The 11,083-nt window shown below is 39.2% G+C and overlaps 1 long non-coding RNA gene across 1 annotated transcript; it reads right to left on the bottom strand.

Annotated features, from left to right (window-relative positions):
* Window positions 1–6,926: 6,926 nt before the first annotated feature.
* On the bottom strand, window positions 6,927–7,549 carry LOC139434603 (uncharacterized). Its single transcript, XR_011643928.1, has 3 exons — window positions 7,448–7,549; window positions 7,053–7,335; window positions 6,927–6,952 (listed from the first exon to the last, which is right to left on the bottom strand). It is a non-coding gene; the product is annotated as an uncharacterized lncRNA (long non-coding RNA).
* Window positions 7,550–11,083: the final 3,534 nt, after the last annotated feature.

Below are 11,083 nucleotides of genomic sequence, written 5' to 3' on the forward strand. Positions count from 1 at the left end.
CTTGTGCATGCTTTGTAACAACTAATAATGAATCAGTCCACAGCCAGGGTAAAATGAACTAAACTTTAGTTATCTCACCAAAAGTAAATGACTTGAGAAAAAACATAAATAATCTAAAGATGTAAAGCTCAAATAGGGCAATGCTGTATTATTTGTTTCATTTATTCTTAATCTATGTATTGTATGGTAATAATGAATAAAAAACGTAATGTATTGAACACATTCCGAAACAAAGCAGATAAGACAGAACTAGACTCAGACATAATACTCATTGTGATTGAAACCTTTTGCGCTGTTGCTGCAAAATGAAAACGTTGTTGATTGTCTGTTCCAAATGGCCACTGGAATCAGATAATTGATATAAGTTGAAGTTCAATTACAGTTTAAGTATAGTTTAAAAAAATGTATTGAACTGTTTCAAATTATTTCTAGTACAGTTGGTCTACAGACATTACTACGGTTCTGATAGTTGTCAAATACTGAGCTTATGAACAATAGAGTAAAGGTCGCTGGTTGGGCCGGGATCAATATACTTGTTGAGGTTTTATTGTGTACATAATAAATGTGTTTAAATGAATTGAGATAGATAATAGAAATATATATAAAAGCATTTATTTTAATTGTGTAGCAGTCAGTTTATAATTTTGCCAGCACTGTTGAGCATTTTCATAAATGTATTTTCATGCCTCTGTGCAAGGCTTAGTCTTTCTATCTGTATAGCCACTGGTGTAACTAAGTTCATAAAATAAACAAGTACTATACTTGGGCACTATTTTGAGAAACTTGTACTTTATTTGAGTATTTAAATGTTTTGCTACTTTATTCTTCTACTTCTACAGTTCAGAGGTACATGGTGTATTTCTACTCCGCTACATGTATTTCATACCTTTTAGTTACTTTACGGATCTGGATGAATTATATGAAATATAATCAAGTGTAAAGTGAGTAAATCCACAAGCTACCCTGCAATATACAAAGTCATTCAAACTAGCTGCACCTTTACCAGCTTTGAGAACACTCTCATGATCAATCATTATAAAACACATCATATATATTATTCTGTAATGGACCAATCTGCACAATGACTACCTTTACTGTCGCTATTTCCACTATATTTTGATGAGAATACTTTTATACTTTTACTTGAGTAACATTTTGAATGCAGTAATTTTACTGTAACATAGTATTCCTACACTCTGGTACTTCTACTTGTACTCAAGAACAAGATCTGAGTACTAAAGCTAACGTTAGCCAGAACATTTTTCAGTTCACTTCACGCTCTGCCGCTCCGACAGGGAGCTCTGCTCTGAACACCTGAACGGCCCGTTCTAACAGCTGTTCACCAGCGGTCCAGTCTGTAAGAGTCACTCCGGACCACATAATATGCATAGCTGTATAGCTGCTTAAGCTAGACAATTTTAGCGGAAAAGCAGAGCATTATTATATCCAAAACCAGAGCCGACGGGCAGGAAGACTCGAGCATTCATTATAATATTAAAAAAAAGAAAAGAAAAGAAGAACACCATGCGGGCAATGTTGGCACATAACAGCTTGCGGCTGCAGATTGTCACGTAGTGATCGTCTTCTCAATAGAACATCTTTGATAATGGATTCTGGCCAATCAGAATCAAGATAACGGTGTGGTGTTGTTGCAGGAAGTCCCGACGGAGAATAATTTTGCAGTAACACATCTCTATATACATCGATACAACATTACGTGTTGATAGAAATCAACACGTAATGAAATAAGACCCCACGGTTTGATGATTGATAGGTGTGTGGGTTGTCTTCCATTTTCACACACAGAACAATGGGGGCTATCCACCCTTATCCACAATGTAAAGTAATTCACACAGCCTCTTCCCTCTGTGAGGAGCAGCAGGTTCAGCTTCATTTAAATATGTCGTGTAGTAATAGATGGATTTATTTTTTCATCTCAAGAGAGAATGTGTATTTTATGTTAGTATTTCTAAAATCTCCTGGGGGAGAATCCCCCCAGACCCCCTGCGGGGGTTGGGTTTTCAGCATGTCAACTCTTTTACCTGTGGGGAAATTGCAGGATTGGCTCCAGGTCGCCTTTTTTTGTTTACTACAACACAAATGTGCCTTTTTATTTCATACAGTTCAATTTGGATTGAGACAGGGAAATAATCTAAACCTCACGCGTGGCGTTTCACCGTCAAGGGGGCGATATAGCGTGTATGTAATTACATTTCAAATACTGATTTGAGCCCCACCACTGTATGGGTTAGCCCTACCATAGATTACCCAACACAAACACTCGGGAGCCGATAAGTCAATTAATTGCTTATCGTGACAGGCACACAATAAAACAGTGGAAACAAACATGTGTTTGACTTTCATTAGTGAATGACACTGTGTGCCCTTTTATAGTCTGTGTCCAATATTGTGTATTTGTATATATATCCTAAATATATGCTAAGGTCCCGCTACTGACACGATAGCAGTCATTTCGTGCGCATGTGTGTAATTAAACCCATGATATCAAAATCTCACTCCAGCCAGGTACCCAGAGTTGGCAACCTTGCCCACACCCCAATAATATTTTATTGCAGATCTACATGAATCACACAAACGACCTATTTTCGATTCAAAAGGTGCCAAGTTTGCATCCCTGCTTGTTATCCTTTTCATTACAGAGCTGGGAAAATGGTGTATTGATTAGATTCTGATCCGTGCAAGTCCTATTTTAACTGACTTTAGTTCTAATGTTAATGATAATTTGATTTCAACCCATAAGTAATTATTTAAATTAACTCAACATTTCACATGATGGATTAATGTTCCACATTTTTCCCACTAATTTGTTTTATGATTAAGCCAATGGTAAAGAGAGACATTGATGACCCTGTGTCCCTTTTGTTAGTACGTGGTTCCATTTTGTCTATGGCCTTGGACGGCTTCACTAAAAGTCACCCAGCTCTGCCCTGCTGCAGTCCGGCTGAGTGCAGTCACAGAGATGCTATGGCTGCTCTACATGACATTAATGGTCTCGTCCAAGAATGGACACCATTTCCTGCTCCCAGAGAGAATGACATTCCTCAAACTGAACTTTACAAGCCGTTGATACTGTCTCACATGGGTCTGCTCCCCCCACCGAGCCATGAACTGAAAGCTTGACGTCTGCTCTGAACACTTGGAACTGTCACACCAGCACCTACCCTTGGGTCAGTCAGATGAGACTAACGGCTTCACTTAGGGCATAAGGGTCAGAAATATGACTCTCGTTACCACAGAGTGGTTTGTTTGTTTTTTAAGGCTATCCATACTGCTATGCAGAGGATGCCTGTAAGATTGGCAAGCTATGAAAAGCCCCTACTATTTTTAGTATAGGCCTGATGTCAGGGGCCTCTTACTGTCTACTTCTACATGTATTTACATTATATAGACCATGTTTCCACCTGGTGAAACTAGAGGCTGCACGGAACTCAGGCTAAAAAATACAACCATTCTGTTCTGCTCTAACGATTCAATTTATAGATTTTATATCAAAATAGTTCGTTTTTATTGTTTCCAATGATAACGTCACCTTAAGTGGAGGAATGCAAACCTGTTTTCAAATGTAAGGTTTTGAATTTGTTTGACATTTCTCAGTAATGACACCCTCAGACGCCCACTATCATTCATGCTATGCCTTCAGGGGTAACTCAGATGTTAAGGGGGTTGAAGCTTTTCCTCCCAAATCGGCTATGCTTTGTTTTGATTAATAGCTTATAGACGATACCATGTTTAAATAGACTCCTACGTTGTTATTACATTATGTGACATATGTAAGAAAAGGGAGGGGAGAGTCAATTATATTTGAGTAATTGATCTCATATTGAAACATTCATTTCTCAAACCTATGTTTTATGGAAGAGGAAATGTACTTCTGATAAACTAATCTTTTATCAAACGGTAAATGGTGAAGTAATATAACATTTAGAATCATTGAAAAACGGTTATATCCACAGGGACTAGCTCACATTTAACTTAAAATAACATTTCTCTGCTTTGGACTGATGAGTATATGATTCTTGCATGTTAAATGACTAACACAAACCTTACATTTATGCATGTACATGTGTCAGGAAGGCTCCCAAATAATTCTGAGGGGCCTATCCTATTTTTGTAATTAAATGATAATGTGCTAATCTATTACCTTGAGTTGTCTTCACTCAGGAAAACATCTCTATCAAGTGTTAACCCAATAACTAGGACAGCTCTGAAGGCCAAGGGTCAGAGAGAGAGGGTCACACCCTCTGGCTGCAGAGAGCACCCCCAGCCACGGGCAAGGAGGCACGAGGTCGTTCGAGATGAGAGGATTCTAATCTTCAACTTTCTGATGGGATAGGATGCTTCTTCATCTTTCTGCTCGGGGGAGGACAACTCTGCAGGACGAGCGATGGCTTCAGAGGTTTCATACAAGGTTCCATGCTTCTTGGAGGAGCAGATGTTTTAACCTCTCCCATCACGGAGGGGGGCATCTGGATGTGCCACTTGGAATAGGCAGGTGCACTTGGGGGGTTGAAATATGGCGCTCTGATGAAGAAGAGTTTTGAGCCAATCAGCACCTCAGGGCTAATCTACAGTATCAGGATGCCTTCACACACCAGACATTCTGTGTCATAAAGAAAGGAGGAGAACGAGTCAGGAGGACACGTTCTTCTAGCTCTTGTACAAAGATAACATTTGAATTGAATGACCAGATGATTACAGATGTACAATTAATGATTGTTTTTATATTTCCGATGAACAGATATGTGTTAAATAGTGGTGACAAATATATTTTGTCAGATCAGATTACACTTTCACACTAAACAAAATAAATTAATTGATATTTTCAGATTGATAAGGTATTGATATTTCTAATATTATAACATACAATGTTACTATCCTTAATCATTACCAGGTAAAATGTACAACGAGGAAACCAGATTACAGGGCTCCCAATTCAGGTGTCACTGCATTTACTGGACCAGATAGCAAAACAAATGTTCTATCCACTCCACTTAAACAATCAGGAGGTGATGTAGATTCTTCAAAAAAAGGCCTTAATCACTCCTTTTAAACGAACTAAAACTAATTCTGCAGTAAGTTTAATGTTAGACTACGCGCATGAATGCAATATTAGCAACTGTTGGCTGTGCCAAAAATATGCCAGAATCAATGCATTCTCCTATGTTTAGCCCAATTTCTTTCACGAAAGCTGACTACGGTTTGGTGAGCTGGAATGACATAGCATCCAGAATTAGCGATGAGGCTGAGGACTGATACACTCCTTCCTACCCCATAGACTCTGAGCAACATTTACAGTACGAGGGCTTAGTCTCTCTCATTGTTGATACAGTAAATAAAAAATTACCTGCCTGACGGTTTCAAACGATTGATGTTTTTAAAACTAATATATGTGAAGAAATACGTTAACCTAGCTTTTGAATACAGATTCCAGTTAGCTCTAGCCCTACCTCTACCTCAATTGGATTTCTTATAATCCTAAATTCTAATTGTGTTTTAATAAGTAATTGCCTTGAAGTAAATCTTTGAGATGTAAACTGATTTTGAATTTGTGTTTGATGAATGAGATTAACTGAGTGATAAATGATAAAAGATCTTGTTTTTGAAACATATATTTTACTATTATATTTTTGTATTGCATGTGTGTTATTATTGTGCTTTTAATTAATTTCTTCAAAACAAGAACATAGCCATCTAAACAGAAACACACTTGCCATAACTCTGAATATCTTTTGCAAAATTCACTTACATGACCAAAACTGAAAATACTGGTCACAAAAAAGAATAAGTCGATCGAAACAGAACAAATTCTCCTCTAATGAGACAAATGTGTTTTCATAACTGACACTCCGGTCACCATAATAACACATTCTACCATAACAATATACATTTCTTGCAAGGTGCTCTAAGGCACTCAAAACTAAAAATACCCCTTCCAAAACCAGATACCTTCTCCAAAAACAAACATTTGTCAGCTCATTAGAAGACTATTTGAACAGTCATTACTAAGTGGCGCACTAAATACTGACTACAATCATCAATACACAAACCTCAAGCTATCGATATTGGAAACTGAACGGAAAACTGACAAGTTGGGAGAAACAAACTTACATATAGGAAAAACAGTATGTTACTGTAACTATGTCATTGTTTTTATTGTCTCATTTTCAGAAGAGCACCGTAACAGAAACAAAAGATGAATAGCAATACACTGGAAACTAAATAACACGGGTAAATGATGTAAATCAGCAGTAAAGCAGAGAATGAGATCTATATAGCTTTACTGATCTGCTCGTTGGCCTCTGCCTGGCCACATAGCCTCATCTACGTCACAGCGTATGTCTTCCCTTGCAAGGCAGCGTGGGAAATATCTCCCTGCGTGTCGACACCACCCTTGACAGGATTCCGCAGAGATGTCCCGACAGCCAGCATTCATTGCGTCCAAAAGGGGCATTCTGTCATGAGGATGATGGTCACAAACCTTCCATCTCCAGGCAGAGAAGAACTCCTCAATGGGGTTTAGAAATGGGGAGTATGGAGGGAGGAACTCCATGGCCATGTGTGGATGAGCCTCAAACCATGCCCTCACGTCACGTGAGTGGTGGAATGCCACATTGTCCCATATGACCACGTGAACCGACCTCACTTGATCCCTCTCTTCTGGTGGCACAAGTCGGTCATACAGGACATCCAGGAAGGCAAGGACACGTTGCGTGTTATATGCTCCCATTACAGGGATGTGAGCAAGGACGCCTTGTGTCGAGATAGCCGCACACAATGTTATGTTTCCTCCCCTTTGGCCTGGAACAAAGACTGTTGCTCTTTGCCCAATAAGGTTCCTGCCACGTCTCCTCACTTTGGAGAGGTTGAAGCCTGCTTCATCCACATATACAAAAACATGTGCTAATGCATTGCCTTCCAGCTCCATCATTCGCTAAAGAAAATGAAACAAACAGAGGACCGTTTTACATTACTGTAAGCAGTCCGACATACTAAAAATATAGGCAAGCCATCACTGTGATTGAGGTCCTTACCTGTACATACCGGTGCCTTAACTCCTTCACACGGTCAGAGTTGCGTTCAAAAGGAACCTTATAGATCTGTTTCATTCTGAGGTGGTGCCTCTTTAACACCCGGTCAATGGTTGCAACACTTATAGATGGAATGTTACTGAAGACATCCTGGTCTGCAATTATTCTGGCCTGAATCTCCCTTAAGCGGATTTCATTGTTGGCCACAACCATATCAACAATGGCAGACTCTTGTTCTGGAGTAAAGGCCTTTCCTCTGCCACCAGAGCGGGGTGCTCTTTCAGTTCTATCAATACATATTTGAGAATGTTATGTACTGTAATATAAAAACAGTGATCGAAACCTACATAAAAATAGAAATGCATGAAGTGCTGTAAAAAAGGGTTACAGTAGCTTACCTATTTTCGTGCCTGAAGATCCTAATAATGGATGCCACTGTTGATCTCCGTATATTGGGCTGAACCCTTTGGCCAGCCTCACTGAGGGACATGCCATGGTTTATGACGGGGTCCACAATAGTTGCACGGGTGTTGTCCGAAACTACTGTTCGCATTGGTCCCCTTTCAACTCTTCCACCACGCATACGTACATCCCTCCCTCTTCCTCTCTGAACATCAGGGTTCCCTCTTCCTCGGTGAACATCAGGGTTCCCTCTTCCTCTGTGAACATCAGGGTTCCCTCTTCCTCTGTGAACATCAGGGTTCCCTCTTCCTCTGTGAACATCAGGGTTCCCTCTTCCTCTCTGAACAACAGGGTTCCCTCTTCCTCTGTGAACATCAGGGTTCCCTCTTCCTCTCTGAACATCAGCCCTCCCTCTTCCTCGCTGAACAACAGGGTTCCCTCTTCCTCGCTGAACAACAGGGTTCCTTCTTCCTCTCAGAGCTCCTCTACCTACTCGATCAGCCATTTTGTTCACACAAACATCTTACTAAAATGAGGGAGGTCTTTTATAGGATTCTCACTAATTACAATTACTATAGGAAAGTCATTGATATCAGCTAACAGTAACATCATTGTAACTTCTGTTAGAGAATTGTGTGATCTGTTGTGCAAAACACTGCTTAGCATCTGCATTTTGTGTGATATCAATGATACATGGTATACTGTTGTAGAGAAATGGTTTTCTGTTTCGATGGCTGTGCTGTTAGTTTGATAAAAGGAATTTTGATTCTAAATAGTGGGTTTAGCGATTGAGAAAAACTGTAATCAGAATCTGCAAAGTAACTCAAATAAGTGTAGTGGAGTAAAAATACCAGGTTAACCTCTGAATTGTAGTGGAGTAGAATTACAAATGAACAATGAGCTGTCATGTGGGTATTAATGCTGCGCATTATGGACACAAGCGATTTTCACCCATTTATTAATTATATGTTTTACATTTGATAGCACCACTGTGTTTAATACTGGCAACTTCTAATTGTGGGAAAAACGAAAACGTTCAGTAGAGACGTCCCATAGAACATTTTGCGAAACACAATAGCCAGCATGTGTAGTGCTGGGGGGCGTTCCATTCCAGTTTTGGATAGTCTGGCGTGGTTTAGTTCCATTTCAAACAGCTGTTTGACGCTCGGCGTAAACTTGGCGCACTGCCACTCCACCATCCAATCCCAAAGTTTGAAGATTAATCACGAGGACTGTAGTCCTAAACGATAGCTGGGGATTATGGGTAGTGTAGTGTCTTCGGCCATCCTAAACTCAAAAATGTTGACAATCGCAATGATGCTCGAAATGTCCCTTATAGGCCTACGTCTGTTTCCGGTTATTTTATTCCGGTGAAATTCAGTTCCTGACGGACGCCAAAAAAAACAAAGATTATGGAATTAAACCAATAAATAAAAGCAAGGATAATTGTGTGTTATTGGTGAGTAAATAACAGTGTGTTATTTTGAAAAGAATAACAAATTAGAAGGAAAAAAAGATTTAAAAATACAGATTTCAGTATTCTGAGGCTCTGAGCCCCATTTATTTTCCTCACAGACGGCAATAAAAGTCCAAAATTATACGATTTAAAATAAAAGCAATAATTGTGGCTTGATATTGAGTAAGAACATGTTTTTATGAACCACACAGCTTCCGGTCTTCCACGACCCGACCGGAGAAAAAGACGTGCAGCAGGCACGAAACACATTACCAGTATAAATACATTGCTTTTAAAATCGTGCTGTGCAACACGAAAAAAAGGGGGAAATCGTGTTGGTGAACACGAATCAATAGATTAAAAATTGTGTTGGTGAACACAAAATGCCATGAGACTGGGTTGAGTGAGGGCAGATACACTTTTGTACTTGAAAGCAATTGCACTGCTGGGATCAGAGCAGATAAAACGAGGTCTGGGGAAAAGAAATAAAAACGCCACTCCATTTTTAAACCTTTAATAGCAGAGCCACAGCCTTCCTTTGATTTCTCAAGGCCTGTAAATTGGAGAGATGGTGAGAATGCACCTTATCTTCTCTCGGCACCCCGTCAGGCTTTTGTGCCCGTTCTCTTTGGTCACAATAAGAAAGAAACGGGTGTCTCTTATAATAGGGTTCAGTGTCTCACCCTTTCACGTCTATTTAAAAAAAGCATTATTCTTCATTCATTGGAGAACATTGGAAGGACAGAGGACAGTATAAGACATGTGATGCTGACGGTTGGCACTCGATGGTTGGTGGCATATAAGTCAATGTATGACTAATGTTTGTATGAAGGGGTGAATCTGGGGTCAATGAAGCAATTGTGCAAGTCTAGAAAAACACTTTTTAACTACTTTTCTTACATAATAACATATCTTCTTAAAGGTCAATTTGTAAAAACTGTTGGTCGATGTGCACAGGAGGAAAACCAAGAGAAATGCAGCCATGTGTGAAAATCATGGATAATAATGTTTTCATGGCTAATGTTATGCTCACGCTGGCCTGCTGAACTCACTGAATATGTTTTGACTGTACTTGCTGCAATATATGAAATTTGGTCATTATAGAAAATAATTAGTTGGCACAAACCTTTACTGATAAAACGGTAGGTTTTTTTAAACAACCTTATACTTCAAAACAGTTTTTACAACAAACATGACCTCAGGACCTTTTGATAGTTACAGCACATTGTGTGGTGGGTAAAGGTCATTTTCCTCTCGCTATCAGAGATAATTAACGAAGCTCTCTTACAGGACAGTTTTATTTATGCTCAGAGAGCTAATTACATAATGAAATAAGAATAACAAAAGCTTAGCCCCAATCGTGATTATAAAGATTGAAATCAGATACCACTTTGAGTAAGAAATGAAAGCCTTATAGTGATTGTTTGTGTACTGTCTATCTCCCGACAGTATGGGTGAAATCAGGATGAAAGGAAACAACTCCTAGTTTTGATAATTTAATCAAATCCAAATAGGTTGTTAACCTTAGAAGAAAAAGGACAACAACAATACAACAATTAGGATCACACATATCCCATACAACTTAAATCACATTCAATATAAAAATCACACTTACTAGTGGCCTCTCCTGATTCCTCAATCTCAATGACGTTAATTTATTTATCCCTTCTATTTATAACACATCAATAAACCCTGCGAACCTCCACCCAGATTTAAAGTCACACTCACATAAACTGAACCCCATTAACTGAACCCTCATACAACCAGCACAAAACATGAGTTTACAGCACAGTTTGCTTAATTTGACCACACATGCAGAACTAAAGCACGCTGTAAGGGCTTGTTAAATCTACAATATCAGCGGAGTTGAGGTGTAATTTTAGCCTTAATAGACTCATGGGCTTGGATGATTAAGGCTTATCAAATGATTGATGGCGCGTTCTGCTGCCTTTGATATCTGAGAAAAGAGGCGCTTTGACAGGAAACTCTTAGTGGAGGAACTGGAGTCTGAACACACTGTTCTGTGCCTGGGGAGATAAAGATCAAAGTAAAATAAAAACCAGGTCAGAGGGTCATTAAAACCTTAAAAAGTTCAAGCTCTTATGAGGAAATTAACTTCAGACTTTTTTAAGGGTCTGATTTTATATATGGTCGTAAGGATTAGTGAGTGATGCTA

The sequence above is a fragment of the Pseudochaenichthys georgianus genome, chromosome 10, assembly GCF_902827115.2.
Source record: "Pseudochaenichthys georgianus chromosome 10, fPseGeo1.2, whole genome shotgun sequence".
NCBI classification, from domain to species: Eukaryota; Metazoa; Chordata; class Actinopteri; order Perciformes; family Channichthyidae; genus Pseudochaenichthys; species Pseudochaenichthys georgianus.